Source organism: Lepisma saccharinum, chromosome 12 (assembly GCF_977018435.1).
Source record: "Lepisma saccharinum chromosome 12, izLepSacc3.1, whole genome shotgun sequence".
NCBI classification, from domain to species: domain Eukaryota; kingdom Metazoa; phylum Arthropoda; class Insecta; order Zygentoma; family Lepismatidae; genus Lepisma; species Lepisma saccharinum.
In genome coordinates this window covers 5,228,039-5,245,041 of record NC_139240.1, presented here as the reverse complement: position 1 = coordinate 5,245,041, position 17,003 = coordinate 5,228,039, and the positions used below count along the sequence as shown (strand labels likewise).

Below are 17,003 nucleotides of genomic sequence, written 5' to 3'. Positions count from 1 at the left end.
ACCTAAAATTGAATCAAGAACAGTAATTTTATGGACAATGCATCCTATCACTGTACGAAAAAAAGAAAGTATTCCCACCTCAAAAAAACGAAAGGAAGATATTAAGGCATGGCTACCGTCAAAAAATGTACCCTATTCTGACGATTCTCTTAAAAAAGAATTACTCAGTATTGTAGATTCTGTGTGAGAGAGAGATTCAATACGTATTAATATTGTGGACTCGATTGCAGAAGAGCATGGGGGAGTTGTTTGTAGATTGCCTCCATACCATTGTGAAATTAATCCAATTGAAATGGTATGGATTCAGATAAAAGAACATGTTGGATGACATAACATTAATTTTAAGGTGAAAGAAATGGAAAGTTTGATAGACAGTGCATTTGAATCAGTCACCCAGGAGCAATGGTGTAATTACTATAGGCACGTCGGAGGGGTTGAAAATAATATGTTGAAACCTCTAATCATTAGGTTAAAGAGCAGTTCTTCCAGCAGTGACGAGACAAGTTCTCATGACAGCAGCAGTGAACAGTCCGAAGACTCACCGATGGAGGGTATTGAACAACTGTCCGATTAAGGTAACACTTATTATACAAGGTGTGGCTATTAATATCCAGGACTGACGTCACAGCACGAAACCGATCACTCACCCGAGAGGGGCGCTGCTGGTATCCGGTAGGTAGTACATCTGCACATGCACCCCAAAGCGCGCACCAGTTGGAGACAAGAGCTTGGCTGGGAAAGATGCATCGAAACGTATCTGGTGAAGTGTTGTTGTCGAAGTGGTAAAGTGTTGTTGTGGAAGTGCAGAAATGGAGCAAAGGGTGAACATCAAATTCTGCTTCAAACTGGGCAAAAGTGCGACAGAAACACATGCAATGTTGAAGCAAGTGTATGGTGAGCAAGCATTATCTCATTCCCTAACATTTGAATGGTATGGATGTTTTCGGGACGGGCGCGAAAGTGTTGAAGATGACGCCCACACCGGAAGGCCGATTTCCGTGCGTACGCCTGAAACAATTGAGAAAGTGCGCGAGCTTGTAACATCGGATCGGCGACTGACTATTCGAATACTGGCCAGTGAACTGAACATCGACAAAGAGGTGGTTCGCCAAATTCTGACGCAAGACCTAGGGAAACGCAAGGTGTGTTCCAGATTTGTTCCGCACTGTTTATCAGACGAACAAAAGCAACACAGAATGGACACGTGTGGTAAAAACATTGACAATGCTGACGCTGACCCTGCTTTCCTGGATTCGATAGTAACGGGTGACAAATCGTGGTGCTACCAATACGACCAAGAGACAGAGCGCAGAATGGCAATCTCCCAGCTCCCCTAAACAGAAAAAGTTTTGGTTTCAAAAATCAAAGGTCAAAGTCATGTTAATCGCTTTCTTCGATCCGCCATACTCTCCTGACTTGGCCCCCGCAGACTTCTTTTTGTTCCCAAAACTCAAAACTGTGCTGAAAGAAACACGGTTTGTGGATGTTGAAGACATCAAGAAGCACGTGACGTCGACATTGAAGAGCCTTCCGAAAGAGGACTTTAAAAGTTGTTTCCGCAACTTATACAGGCGAGCACAGAAGTGTATTACGGCAGGTGGGGATTACTTCGAAACATATTAAAAGGGTAAGTTTTTCACATCATGCACAAAATGCAGTCCAGGGTGTACTGCATGGAAATGAGGTTGACTTTTGGGTGCCTACGTGGAAGGTACCCCTTACAACCTACTGCAAAAGGTATGAAGAGGATTGGTGTTGCTAAAACAGCAGAAAAAGGGTGCACAATAACTGGTGTTTTTGCTGTCAACGCTGCTGGATCTTACATTGCTCCAATGCTGATTTATCCACAGAAACATATGACACTTTTCTCTTCGGAACTGATGAATCACATCGTTGAACAAACGAATCTATATTCTGTTCAAGTTACAGGAAAATCACTATGTACCAATGATGCTGAATTATCAGATCTTCTATCGATATTCATTCTGATGGGTATCATCAAATTCCCATCTTATGAAGATTACTGGAATGGAAGAATGAGAATTCCAAAAATTGCTGATGCCATGTCTGTAAAAAGGTTTAAAACACTGCGAAGGTATATATATACATTTCAATGACAATACTAATGCTGAAAATTCTGGTGACAAATTTTTCAAGGTTCGTCCTTTAATAGAATCAGTCAGGGCTAAATGTATTGAGGTTGAGCACCAATATTACTTTTTCATAGACGAGACCATGGTACCCTGCAAGGGCACACGAGCAGGAAGTTTGAGACAATACATCAAGAGTAAACCTCACAAATGGGGATTTAAATTTTTTTGTCCGAGCAGGTGTGTCCGGATAGTATATGATTTTATTCCTTACATGGGTTCTTCCACATTCAATGCTGCTGACATGGTACCAGAAGAGCAAAATCTTGGTGTGAGTGGTCAAACTGTGGTTCATCAATGCAAGATTTCGCCTATGGAAGCAGGTGGTACTGGCCTAAGACCACCTTAGTTTTCCTACTAGAAGGAACTGGTGCATTTTGCCGTTGAATCGCCTGTTAATAACATAGTGATTCTTTGCAACCGGTACATTTCAAGGTATTGTTAGCGGTATGGATGGCATAGATAGGTAGACTGTGTCTCGCAGAAAACATGTCGTACAATTGCAGCACTTTCTAATGAATACATTAAGTTAACCAGTACTGCTACGGAAAGGCAAGGAATAATGTCAAAGGTTTATGACATCGCTGGATTTCTAGGAGTCGTAGGTACCATTGATGGTACACATGTAGCTATACAATCTCCAGGAGGTGAAAATGGGGAACTCTTCAGGAATAGGAAAGGGTATTTCTCAACTAATGTCCAGACCATCAGTGACGCAGATCTGAAAATTAGAAATATTGTAGCAGGGTGGTTTGGGTCAGCTCACAACAGCACAATATTTAACAATTCTTCTGCACGTGCACAATTTGAGTCAAGGCATATTCCTCAGGGGTTTCTTTTGGGTGATGCTGGTTACACATCCAAACCATACCTGCTGACACCAGTAGCACATCCACAAACTGCAGCTGAAATGAACAGATACAACTTAGCTTATGTGAAGACACGCAACACAGTGGAGAGGCAATATTGAGTTTGGAAACAAGGATTTCTAATTTTAAAATATGGAATGAGAGTTACGTCCATAATGTTCTACCAATTATTGTTGCCACTGCTGTGTTGCATAACATAGCGTTGGATGCTGGAGACTCGCTACCACCCGAAGAAGAATGTGTGGGAAATATTGTGCAAGAGGAGATTGGAGATGTTGATGTACATCCGAGACGTGAGAATGAAGGTGATGTGGTGGCACGTACAGCAGTCATTTTGACACACTTTACCAGGTAAATTGAAAGTATGACTTATGAACTACTTTTACCATGTAAGTGTGTATGTGACTCCATACAATGGAATGAATACTAACGTCTTACACTTAATCTTGCCAATAGTGTTTATATACTGTTAAAAATTTTCAGTAGTGTTGGTGGTTGTATTTTCAGTTCAGATTTTCCTAGCACCTGTGTGTAAAGTTTCTCTGAGACTGGTGACCGATCGAAAATTCCAACTTTTTTCTTTCCAATCTGCAGATTTCTATATTTTAAGGTGCGAGTCATTCCATGTGAAATAACACAATTTTAAATTAACTGGTTACTTGACCATTTTGTTAATTTTTTATATTTTCACCATAGGTGGTCTTGCTAGTGACCTCCTCAAAAATATTTTTTTAAAAATAAAACTGCCGCCATCATGGATTTCTGCTCATTTTTCATCACTGCGGGAAGCAAAAATGAGCATTTACAAGGGTTTTGAAAAAAGGTTGCTGTGTGATTTCTATTACAGATGGAATGTTCTAGTTTTCACTGTCTGAAAGTAGAGATTCTGGCCTTTCAGAAAATGTATATATATATGTAAGGTACGAATTAAGTAACTGGGACTTTAATGGGTTTCAATATAGGCATCATAACGGGAACTTTTGCCAATTTTAAAAGTCTGTAAAATCAAAAGGGCTTGAAACCACAGGATAGAATTCTTTTTGCAAGAACTATGAGTGGAAGCCTTTTCTGCCATGGTGAAACAAATCCGGGGTTGTAAGCCCTTCTGTCCGATTTTTAGTTCCGAAATCCGGAAATTTCCAAAATGTGTGAATTTCAAGGTCTAATATCTCTAAAGGAGGTCCTGCCAAAAATAAGAAATTTTGGCCATGGATACTCCTACTAGTACTTAGTAAAACCTGTGAATTTCATTTTGGGGTTCACACCGATGTTCATGTTACAGGCTGTCAAATATCTCTAAAAATGACATCGTGAAAACATAATAATAAATAGGCTTAGAGTGACCTGGTTTCCATTATTTTATAATCTAGTAATTTTATAAGGGTAAACAGAAATTAAAATAGATAAACTGATTATTTTGTGTTAGGCCAGTTAGACCATATGCATTTCTACCATTATCACATTGCAACTTTTCTTACAATTGCTTCTAAAATTACATTTCAATCAATATTATTCAGGATATGCTATAAAATAATTATTACTCCAACTAAAAATAAACTTTGTGTTTCTTAATCAACACTCATCTATAAGATAACCCATTTCTTCCTATGTGCTTAGTGACAGTTTTGTGTTTTTCTATTTACAGGTGAAGGTAGTCAGAATGTGCATGGGCTAACAGGCAAAGACAGGCATGAAGCAGACTCTTGCAAGTTGTGACGAACTAAAACAAGAAGAATTGTAGCCAGCTAATAACTGTGCTGTCAACATTCAGAGAGTAAACATGTGTTCTGGAAATACTTGCTAGCTTTAATAGTTTTTAAAAACATCGTGACGATAATCATTTATTTTTTAATTTGAATTTAAAATTTTGGGTGCGTCAGCACTAAGGCTATTTTGCACCCGTCACATTATACGGGGTCCAGCCCCTTTTCGTTACACATAACAACTCTAACGTTGAATAACTAAAAGCATACAATATTAAAATCTTCTGACTTTCGTTAAAAACTGCACACATAAGGACAAAAAACAGGACAACACAAACAAAATTATACTGGCCAGGGGGCCAGTCGCCGGAGCCTCGTTAGTCTGCAGTCCAGTAGTACTACGGGGAAGTGAGGTTGACTATTGGGATGAGGATAATCATGGAGTGCTCTGTAGGCTGTTATGTTGGTGAGAGTTGTGAAAATGATTCCTATGGAAAATCAATCATTAAATCATCCTCAGATATAACTGAATCAGAACTTTTGCTTGTGAGGAAGAGAGTTGGACTTGAAGAAATTAACAGCATTTGTACATATCATTATAAGAAGTATATTGAAAAATACCAAAATTTGTTTGGAAAATCATGTGATGATCCATTTTCATTCCATAAAAAAGTCATTACAAAAAACTTGAGAGAAGTAACTGCGAGAATGTGTGAAAAGTGGCACATATTAAAACTTACACCAGGAAAGTCTGTCTGTTCTTCATACCGTAAAAAACCTGCCAGCAGTAATGAGACTGGTGATGATGATGATGATAGTTGTGAAGAAGCCCCTTTCACAGCTCCTGAGATAGTTGTGGGATCTTTAAATGAAGCAGCTGGAATATTAGGAGTTTCACCTCTCAAAATCAGGAAACTTAATGATAAGAAAAAACATTTTGGAGTAAGGCATACTTTTTCTACTGCAATAAAACAGAAACTGAGGCACTCGTTTAACTAACAGTATGAGTTGGAAGACGAAGAAAAAAATATGAAAAGATTACACGAAGCTGCAAAAGATATAGAATATTTAACACAGAGTATAAAAGAAAGGATTAAAAGTTGCACATCTATGAGTGAAAGAATTAGTCATCAGTGTAGCCCCCAAGAGCTGGTCAAAAACAAAAACAGCACAGGAACTTGGTGTGAGCGAGTATCTGGTGAAGAGAACACGAGAACATGTGGAAAAAATTATGGAGTCATTCCTGAAGTGAATTTGACAAACCAGGGCAGAAACGTGTAGAAGAAACTAAGGACTTGGTAGTAAAATTTTACAACAGTGACGAAGTAAGCAGAATGTGCCCCTGCATGAAAGATACAAAGTCCATCGTCTGAAGGATGGAAGCAAGGAATTGAAACAGAAAAGACGGTGCCTATCTAATTTGAAAGAGCTCTACCAAATGTTTAAACAAGAGCACCCATCATTAAAATTAGGATTTTCTAAATTCTGCGACTTGGGACCTAAGTGGTGCATTCTGGCTGGAGCTAATGGCACTCATTCTATGTGTATGTGTGTGTGTCAGTCATCAAAATGTCAAGTTGATGGCTTCAGCAGCAAGGATTAATGACTGGAAATCTCTCCTTCAAAAAGTAGTGTGTGATGTAAACAATGAGCTGTGCATGATAGGTGATTGTCCCAATTGCCCTGATACTTGATTTATAATTACATGAACTGAATCCTGATTTGGACAATTCTGATGATGACTATGAGAAAAAAATTACTTACAAACAATGGATAACAACAGATCGTTGCAATTTGATCACTGTTGTAGAAACACTTTCAGAGTTTAAAGAAAATTAAGCTTCAAAGTTACTGCAATTAAAAAGTCACCACTTTATTGCTCAGAGTCACTCAGAATTTTGCAAAAGAACGAAAGAAAATTTTTCTCCGGATGAATGTGTAGTGATTGGCGATTTCTCTGAAAACTTCACATTTGTTGTACAAGATGAAATCCAGAGTTACCACTGGATTAACGCTCAAGCTACTGTCCACCCCTTTTCTGTCTACTTTAAGACTAATTCTTCAGATGATCTATGCATCAAAAGTCTTTGCATTATAAGTGACTGTATTGTACACAACACAACTGCTGTTTACGCTTTCCAAAAGCAGTTGATTCCATTTGTTCAAACGTTCATCCCAAATCTAAAGAAAATTTATTGTTTCTCAGATGGCTCAGGAGCTCAATATAAGAACAGAAAGAATTTTTCTAACTTATGTAACAATACACAGGACTTCGGTGTGGCTGCTGAGTGGCATTTTTTTGCCACAAGCCATGGCATGGGTCCTTGTTATGGGATTGGTGGGACGGTAAAAAGACTTGTGGCAAAGGCAAGTCTGCAGCGACCACCTGAGGGTCATATGCTTACACCAAAGGACATGTATGAGTTTTGTGTGGAAAATATTAAAGGCATAAACTTCATCATGGTGACTGAAAGTGACATAAAAAATGAGCAAGGGTTTCTGAATGACCGCTTCAATGAATAGTGCTGCTAAAGAAATGTACTGATTGTCTTCAGTTCCTCAGAGGGTCAAACGAGGATTTATTGGGAGCTGGTCTCCTCCTCGAATTTAAAGAGTATACTAGTTGCAAGCTTCAATGTCCTTCATTAAATCTGGTCAGAACAATAGAGGTTCGCCAGAGTGCCAAATGATGCAGAGCCCAACCTGCTAAAAAAACTGGTGTTGGCAAAGCTTTCTATGACCTCTTGCATCAAGTGAATATCCAATGGCTTGATGGTAATCTTTGCCATAACATCAAATATTGTTTAACTGCTCTACACACACACAAACATATATATATATATATATATATATATATATATATATATATATATATATATACAGGGTGAGTCAAAATTATGTGAACACTATTTGAGAGAAAGTATTTACTCAGAGTTTTCGTTATACAGAGTCTCAACCTGACCACCAGCATGATTAATGCACTCAAACCAACGTTCAACAGTACAATTTAGTGCCAGAACACACATTTCGGGGGAAATGTTGGATATCACACCTTTTATTCTGTCTTTGAGTTCTTCGAGGTCTCTCACTTTTGTACTATACACATGCTCCTGTATCATACCCCATAACCAGAAGTCACAGGGTGCGAGATCTGGAGAGCGAGGAGGCCATGACAACGGTCCGCAGCGACCAATCCAACGCCTTGGGAACTTTTGATCAAGATAAGCGCGAATGGTACAAGCAAAATGGGGCGGTGCACCATCTTGTTGAAAATACCCTTCTTGTCTAAGTTGTAGGGACATGTTATCAATCCCAAACTCTTTCAGCATTTGCAAGTCGTGATCTGCATTCATCGTTTGGGTTGTAAAGAAATACGGACCAAGTACACCAGCAGCGGTCACGGCACACCAAACATTGACCTTCGGGGATGCACGTTCATGCTCACGAACGATACGTGGATTTTCAATACCCCAGAATTTTGAATTTGAATTTAAAATTTTAAGAGCGTCAGCACTTAGGCTATTTTGCTCCCGTCAGATTATACGGGGTCCAGCCCCTTACCATTACAAATAACAACTCTAACGTTGCATAACTAAAAATGTTAAAACCTTAAAATGTTCTGACTTCTGTTAAAAGCTGAGGCTGTAAACGCGCATTCAGCACACACAAGGACAAAAAAACAGGACAACACACACAAAATTATACTGGCCATAGTGCCAGAGCCTCGTTAGTCTCTTGTCCAGGGTGCACTACGTGGAAGTGAGGTTGACTTTTGGGCGCCTACGTGGAAGGTCCCCTTACACCCCATCAATACCCCAGAAAATTGTGTTATGACGATTAACATGACCACTGGTAAGAAAGGTAGCTTCATCACTGAAAATCATTTGACTAACAATGCCCGGCTGCATCCATGACATTTCTGCCAGAAACTCACAGCAGTCAAAGCTTCAACGATTTGTAAGTAATATGGTCGCATGCCAAGGTCTTTGGATAGAATTAGGTTTACTGTCCTCTATGGGATCCCTGTTTCCAGACTGCAACGTCTCCTCGATTTTGATGGACTCCCGTAGTATGGCCTCCTGCACTGCAGCAATGTTTACTTCACTTCTGCCAGTTGTAGGTCGCCCCGCATTTCCGTGATAATTGTCTGCTACTGATCCAGTTGCTACAATGTTGTGCAATGTCGGCGCAAGGGATTCCCCAAAGGATGTGACGGGAGTGGGTTCGGTGTGCGTTCTACGTGCCTGTATCGACGAAAATTGGCATGTGTTGAATGGCACCAAAAAACATAGAAAATTTCCTGAGCAAAGGGCACCATGACGTAAAAACGGAAAAAAAAATGAACTGTTATAGGTTGCATACCCTGAAGGGCAGATGGGTGTTCGTGTGATCTGACGTTAAGTACCACATTTCCCGCTAGGAGCACCAACAGTGTAGGTTTCCTCATGAAGGAGCACACGTGTCTGTGCCATTTGTGTAGCAGGTTGTTAAACATTCACGGTTGAATGGGAAGACGTGAGGTTCTTGGACAGTAATGTTGGGCAAACATTTGACCTAGCAGTGTTACGTGTTAATTCTTAGCGACAGCCCATCGTGTTCTGTGAAGTGTACTAGTGTTAACGGCCATAAACACTTGTAGCCTGGTGTAAGGGATGGCTGACATGCATCTGATTTATGGGGAGGCTGGAGGTAATAGCCGTGCTGCAAGGCATCTGTATGGGACACTTTTTCCAAATAGGGTGTTTCCATCGCACACCTTATTTCAAACTATAGACACTCGACTTCGGGAAACAGGATCAGTGTTGCCACCTCGTCGAGAAGTTGGATGACCGCGAAGTGTGCGAACACGACAGTTTGTGGAAGATGTGCTAACTGCAGTGATGGATCATCCAGCACGCACTAGCCCACGAACGAAACACCTCCCATGTGAATATGTGGCGAGTCCTGGCAGAAGAGGGGATGCACCTGTACAAATTGAAGAAAGTGCAAGACCTTTTACCTCGGGACTTTGGCCCACGTGAGGACTTTTGCCAATGGTTTGTTCATCAAATTGAAACTATCCCCAATTTTCAGAATACGGTACTATGGACTGATGAGGCTATCTTCACGAAAACTGGTGTGTTCAATAGTAAAAACAGTCATATGTGGAAACATGAAAATCCACATGCACTGCTAGTGGCACATTATCAGCACAGATTTGCAGTGAATGTGTGGTGCGGGATACTGCATGACCATTTGATTGGACCGTACATTCTCCCTGTTTGCCTATGTGGATCCACTTATCAAGCATTTCTCAGTGCGGTTTTGCCTTAACTACTAGAGGACATGCCCTTGGCACTGAGACAAAGACTGTGGTTTCAACATGACAGTGCACCCCCACATTTCGATCGGAATGTGCGCCATTTCCTCAATACCGTATTCCACAACCAGTGCATTGGCAGGGGAGGGCCTGTGCCATCGCGACCTCGATCGCCTGATATTACGCCCCTGGATTTCTTCTTCTGGGGAGAGATGAAATGCCTCGTTTACGAAACACCTGTCGTGTCAGCCGAGGACCTCATTGCCCGTATCAATGTAGCTGCAGCATCGATAGCAGAAACGCCGGGGTTGTTGGGTCGCAGTAGACAATCCTTGATTCGCCGTTGTCGCCACTGCTTGGAAGTACATGGTGGACACTTTGAAAACAGTCTGTGATGAGGTTCCCTTCACATCTCCATTAAGCATACTGTGTGCCCTTCATGGTATGCAACTTATAACAGTTCACTTTTTCGTTTTTACGTCATGGTGCCCTTTGCTCAGGAAATTTTCTATGTTTTTTAGTGCCATTCAACACATGCCAATTTTCGTCGATACCAGCTCACGCAGAATGCACACCCACCCCACTCTCGTCAACATCTTCGTTCGCGTCCTTTGGAGAATCCCTTGCGCTGACATTGCCGCGTGATTTTTTGACAAGTGCGTACCCAATTTTTTAGTGGACCGCCTAACACCGACGACTTCTGTCCACCCGTTTTGCCATTATTCACTTCGTAAAATCATTTTCCCACGTTTTCAAACGTCAATAACTCGGCAACAAAGCAGTTTCCGGAATTTCGTTACATGAACTTTCCACCTTATTTTCACTCGTACAATCACCTCCCAAGCGTTGTAAACGAACTTACGAAACACCCTGTATATACTTTGAACAGCTGTTGTGAATGTAGCAGCTTGTGAAACTTGTGCAGGTAATAAAAGTATTACATCTTCACACATCGATTTTCGCTTATAACTTTCGACTAAGTCGTTTCCGGACCAGGGTTCCTTATCTCAAATTGATACGTGTGCCCTTCTCCATCATCCCTGAAAGTTTGTATCGTCAGCCCAGAAACACCCTGTATGTGTGTGTGTGTGTGTGTGTGTGTGTGTGTGTGTGTGTGTATGAGAGTGAAGGAAATAAACTTGAATGCTATCCAGAAGAGAGAGTCCAAGCAGATGAGACATCTGAAAAACCAGTGAGAGCATTTTATCCCAGTGAAAACATTCTTTTTATACCAGTGGCGAAAATATTTTGTTGATCCCTCTGTATAAAATACATTAAAACTTGGGTGCTTTGCACGAAGCTCTAAAAACCGCTGCTGGTATACGACCATTGGTGTTTCTGCCTTTCAAAGTGCAATCACAGAATTTGAATTTAAAATTTTGGGTGCATGAGCACTTAGGCTATTTTGCACCAGTCACATTATATGTGGTCCAGCTCCTTACCAACACAAACAACTCTAACGTTGCATAACTAAAATCTTAAAATATTCTGACAGGTTAACCCATTAATGCCCAGCGTATGATATTTGGTTGTCATATTTTAAATATATTTGTGCTTTTCAGTGGTTTTTTTTTCTTTTGTTCATGGAAGTGTCCAAATACTAGAATACATCCTACAGAAATGTTATGGACCACTCTCCACTCTACCCTCCCCTCAACACTATTATTTGAGAACTTGTAACAGATCATATTGATTTTATATAAAAAAAAAAAACATGCGACATCAATGAATATGAGCTTTTTCCTTGGTGAATGATATTTTTCTACAGTTAACTCTATTTTCTCTTTCAAATATGTTGACCCTACATATTAAACCATGTTTTATGTTGAGTTATGTATGCACATATGTTCCAGAAAACTCTGGGTAACAACATATGATATTTCATATGCTGGGCAATAAGAAGTAACAAATTTGCTTACCCACAGGTTTGTTCCTTCTATTGACTGCGGACCACTTGGAACATTATTTGTCCGGGCGAAGAAGAGAACAGTTGTAGATTAGACTTGGCTGTATATTTGTAGTTTGTGTTTCTGCCTCTTTGGTGCAACTGGGTGTGGTTCTTCGCCTTCACTAACATAGAGCGAATACTGGATTCTGAAGTTGATGGTCAGGCTATTCTGAACATATTGGATGAGTTGGATGAAGAGGAAGCGGAGAGGTTGGGCATTTCAGCAGCAAATGAATTGGATTTTTTTTTCTTTCGGGAGCAATTGATGGTGCTGATAGTGACATAGACCATGCAGGAAGTGACAGTGAGGGTAATGTAGGAACTGCCAGGGACTTGGGAAAACGGATTTTACGACATAATATTGAGATGAGAACCGTGAAAAATGTAAAGCAGTGGACATTGTTGAAACTACAAATGATGGTAGACAAGAAAGAGCAAATTCTGATATTCCACAACAACCAAAACATCGCAAAGTGTCAAAAAAATGCTACCAGAAGTAGATGTTGGACAAATAAAAACCTAAATCACAGAAATATCCTGTTCACGAGGAAGTAGAACTGTTATGTATTGAAGGTTGGAGAAATAAAAAATATGCACCTATTGATATTTTTCGTCTGATATTTACTGAGGACATCATTGATGCAATATGTAGAAAGACTGTTTTATATGCCATGCAAAAGGGCTATGAAATTCAGTTAGATGGTGACGAAATCTTTAAACATTTTGGAATACTGTAGCTTTCTGGTTACAGCCCTAACAGTCACAGACGTATGTACTAGGGAACTAGAGCAGATACCCACCATTCACTAGTGTCATCTGCAATGACAAGGAATAGATTTGAGCAAAACCACAGATGTTTACATCTAAATAACAATTCCAAGATTGACACTTCAGACAGAATTTACAAAGTACATCCACTTGTTGCTCATTTAAACAAAACTTTCCTGGATCTGCAAATTCCTCTTGGAAATAAGTTTTCCCTTGATGAAGCCATGGAACCATATTACGGCCACCATTATGCAAAGCAGTTCATTCGTGGGAAGCCTGTTCGATTTGGCTTTAAATTCTGGAGCCTTGCTACATCAAAATACTATCTCCTGAAATTTGAAGTTTACACTGGAGCCATAGGGACAAAGAGAAAAATAAACTGAGCAACTGTGCATAGATTTTTTTCCTCCTGGAAATTCTCTGCCTCTGTTAGATACTCTTGGCCAGAAAGATATAAAATGTTTGGGCACAATCAGAGCAGATCGGGTTGAAAAGGCTCCCTTGAGAGAGATTAAAAAAGATCCTAGAGGCTCATACCATGCAAGATACAAAAAATCATATTACATTGGTGCGCCGGCATGACAATAGCCAAGTGACAGTAGCAACAAACATTGAAGAGGATGCAGTTCTAGGTGAAACACAGTGTCGTCGTTGGGATAGAAAGGAAAAGAAATACAAAAGTGTTCCTCAGCCTACACTGATACAGGAGTACAATCGCTACATGGGAGGAGTCGATTTATTTGACAAGTTGAGAGGCACCCATCGCATTCACATTCGAAACAAGAAATGGTATTGGCCCATTTTTAGATTCTGCCTAAATGGAGTAGTTGTAAATACATGCTGCTCTACTGATTTATAGAACAAGATATGCCTCTACTTGCATTCACGAGGCGTATAGTTTTAGCACTGCTCAGTAGGGTGGATCGAAAAACCATTTTTTTTTCTAAATCGGTCCGCGGCTAGTGCTTAAAGTTTGTGGTTGGTGGTCCTTATAACCCATAAAAAATTTCAACTTGATCGGATATCTTCAGGCTGCGCTCTTTAGTCAAAATTTTAAATTTTTATGAAAAAATGTCAAAAATTTGCAATTTTTCCTGATGGTTTCTCGATGTTTCTGGAGTGATTTAATGTCAAATATTGCTTAACATTAACAATTTAGTGTGTTTGAATCAGGGAAAATGGTTTCTTAGTTCGCCAAAATTCGTCAAAAAACGCCAAATATACAGAAATGTTACGGATGTTGGGTAAGCAATAACCCGCTATAATTACTCGATCCCACCGACTTAAATTTACCAAAAACGATAAGGTAATCGGAAAGGAAGTAAAATGCAGCTCTTAGTTCATCGACTAATCGACTATCCAGCACTCACCACGAGGAGGTGGCTGCAATCGAGCACCGCCCGCCCACCCACCCAGGTAGACTGGCCTATTTAGGTTTTAAAGTCCGCTTTGGTATCAAACTTTGGTAATATTTTCCTGTCCTCCAATCGAGCTCTAATATAGCCATCTCAGGAGTCATAACCACATACAGCAATTGATGCAGCAGTTACATATTTGACGCACCGTTCCACTGCCTGGCTATGGCATGGCAGGTCAAAAAAAGTCTGCAGTTTTCCTAGGGAATCGTCTCTTCCTGCTGTGATCTCTTCTAAGTCTTCATTGGTAAGTAAGTGTACTACTGGAGGCGATGTTATTTCTTCTTTTCCCCAGTGCACTAAATCTGTGTAGTCTTTGGCATTCAAGTTAATCACTGGGGGAGAAAATTTTCTAATGGTGTTGTTTGGTTGGTTTTGGCTTTTTCTTGCTTCCAGGATCTTCTTCGCCGCGTTTTGACGAACATTTTGGCGACTGTCTGCCAACATACCAACAAGTATGTTTTCTGGATGCCCCCAGAAAGAATGATACACGAAACCGTCGACCACGATATCCTGCTGGCAAAATTGTCATCGTATTTCAACTTTTCCCAACCCGCTGTTGACTGGACTCGATCATTCTTAGCAGCCAGACAGCAATGCACATTAGTTTCTGAAAATAAGTCGTCATGGCTGCCGATAAATTGCGGTGTTCCCCAAGGAAGCGTTTTGTCCCCGCTACTGTTCTCCATGTACGTAAATGACATATCGGAAACATTTGATTCAACGAATTACCATCTGTACGCTGATGACGTCCAATGTTATTTATCGTTCCCTAAAACAAACATCAATATGGCCATCAAAGCCCTAAACGCTGATATTATGAACGTCTGCAAGTGGTCTCAGGCAAACGGTCTACGAGTAAATGCTGAGAAAACTAAATGTATTTTAATTGGCTCACGGCACCTCATATCCACAACAGCGAAGTCCTCCATCCCGGACATCCTTGTAGACGGAAAACCCATTTCACTATCACTTTCGGTCAAAGACCTGGGAATTGTTGTGGACGAAAACCTCACCTGGAGTGACCATGTGAAGGCCATATGCAAAAAATCTTACGCAGCATTACACTCACTGTACCGCCTAAAAAACATCTTACCACAAGAGGTAAATAAAACACTTGTGGAATCGCTAGTTTTGTCGCAAATAGACTACTGCGACTTGACGTATGTTGACCTCAACGGTGAACTAGCAAGACGTCTACAGCGAATCAAAATGCATGTGTACGTTTTATTTATAACATCAAACATTTTGACCACCTTACCCCGGCTTTCAAAGACCTAGGCTGGTTCGACCTTTCAACACGCCGTCGCTTCCACGCTCTTACAGCGCTCTACAAAATAGTGCATTCAAGAGAACCCTTTTACCTATTTTCACGATTTCAACCCCTAAGCGCAGCACACACCTTTGCTACCCATTCACGAAACAACTCCCTGCTCACCATCCCCTCCCACAAGACAGCGTTTTACGGAAATTCCTTCACGGTCACTGCCACCAGAGCGTGGAACGACCTCCCCAATTGCATAAGAAACTCTTCTTCTCTAGGCAATTTCAAATCAAAATTAAGAAAGCATCTTCTGGAGGCAACTTATCAGTACTGAAAACAAGGAAAGAAAATAGAATGAAACCTTTCTTGATCTAAATTTGCAGGCCAAACACCGAGCGACTTTTCTGTATTTTAAGAATTTTTGTTGTGTGTGTGTGTTCATGCTGTACGTGCATTTTTTACGTTTCTTACAGCATATGTGTATATTTGTGTTTTGTCTTTTTTGCGTTTTTTTCTTTTTTGTGTTTTTTTCTTTCTTTGTGTATTTTTTTCTTTTTTGTTTTTTTCTTTTTTGTTTTTTCTTCTTTCTTTTCGTGTTTTTCTTGTTTTGTGTTTCTTATTTTCTTTGGTATTTTGATATTTTATATTTCGTAAACTGTTAGATATTTCAACTAAATTTGTAAAATGTGAAGTAGAGATGGTTAAGTGTAAGAAAAGGCTTGTGCCTTAACTTCGCCATCCAAAAGAAGAAGTAAATAAATAAATAAATAAATAAATGATTTAGAATACGTTCATAGAGAAAAGTCTTTAAATCGTAATGTTAGCCACAGGTTTTTTGACGGGTCCTTGATAGTTCCATTGCATTTGATGTAAAACCACATGGGAGCGTAAAACGACAAATTCTGTCAATGTCTTAAGAGCAGGTGATGGATTTGACGTTGCTACATACAGTCGAAGGGTGCGCCCTGCAAGAGTCAGCCATCGAGCATGGGAATGGGCCCAGGAAGACACATCGCAAGATCATTTGGACACACTCCACTGTTTACAGCCTGGCACATTTTGTAGAGGTAAGCCTGGTCTTTGCTGAGAACATCAACGTCAAAATCAGGAAGAACTGCTTCATTTTTTTCGAACTGGACGATGGGCCGGTCTTGGCAGGTAGACAAGCTCTTTCCTACGTCGCCATGAAATCCCTTCGGGCCGGATGTCTTGCCGTCAATTGTCTCAAAAATGTGTCTTAGGGTCAGTTCATTAGAATGCAATTGACACACAATCCATTGGAGAGGATACTGGATATATTCTTCTAAACGCCGGATGATGCCAGTGTGCTTCCCCGTGTTCTTGCTCTCTCCGTCGGATCCAATGCACGACAATTCCGTCAAATCTATGCCTTCTTCGCAGAGAAAGTTCCAAATAGCGGCAGTTGCTCCTTCTGCGTCGGATGTTTTGGGCGTAACATTGGTAAGGTAGAATGAACCAGGTTCCTCGATGAGAGAAATATACTCTTCTTGACAAGTCCGTTGGTACGTTTTTCCAGTCTCTTCACATGTCTCTTTCACCAAAGTAGAATCTTTCCTTCCATCGAAG

General features: G+C 40.4%; 1 pseudogene; it reads left to right on the top strand.

Moving 5' to 3' along the window:
* Window positions 1-809: 809 nt before the first annotated feature.
* Window positions 810-1,337, top strand: LOC145996569 (protein GVQW3 pseudogene; annotated as a pseudogene).
* Window positions 1,338-17,003: the final 15,666 nt, after the last annotated feature.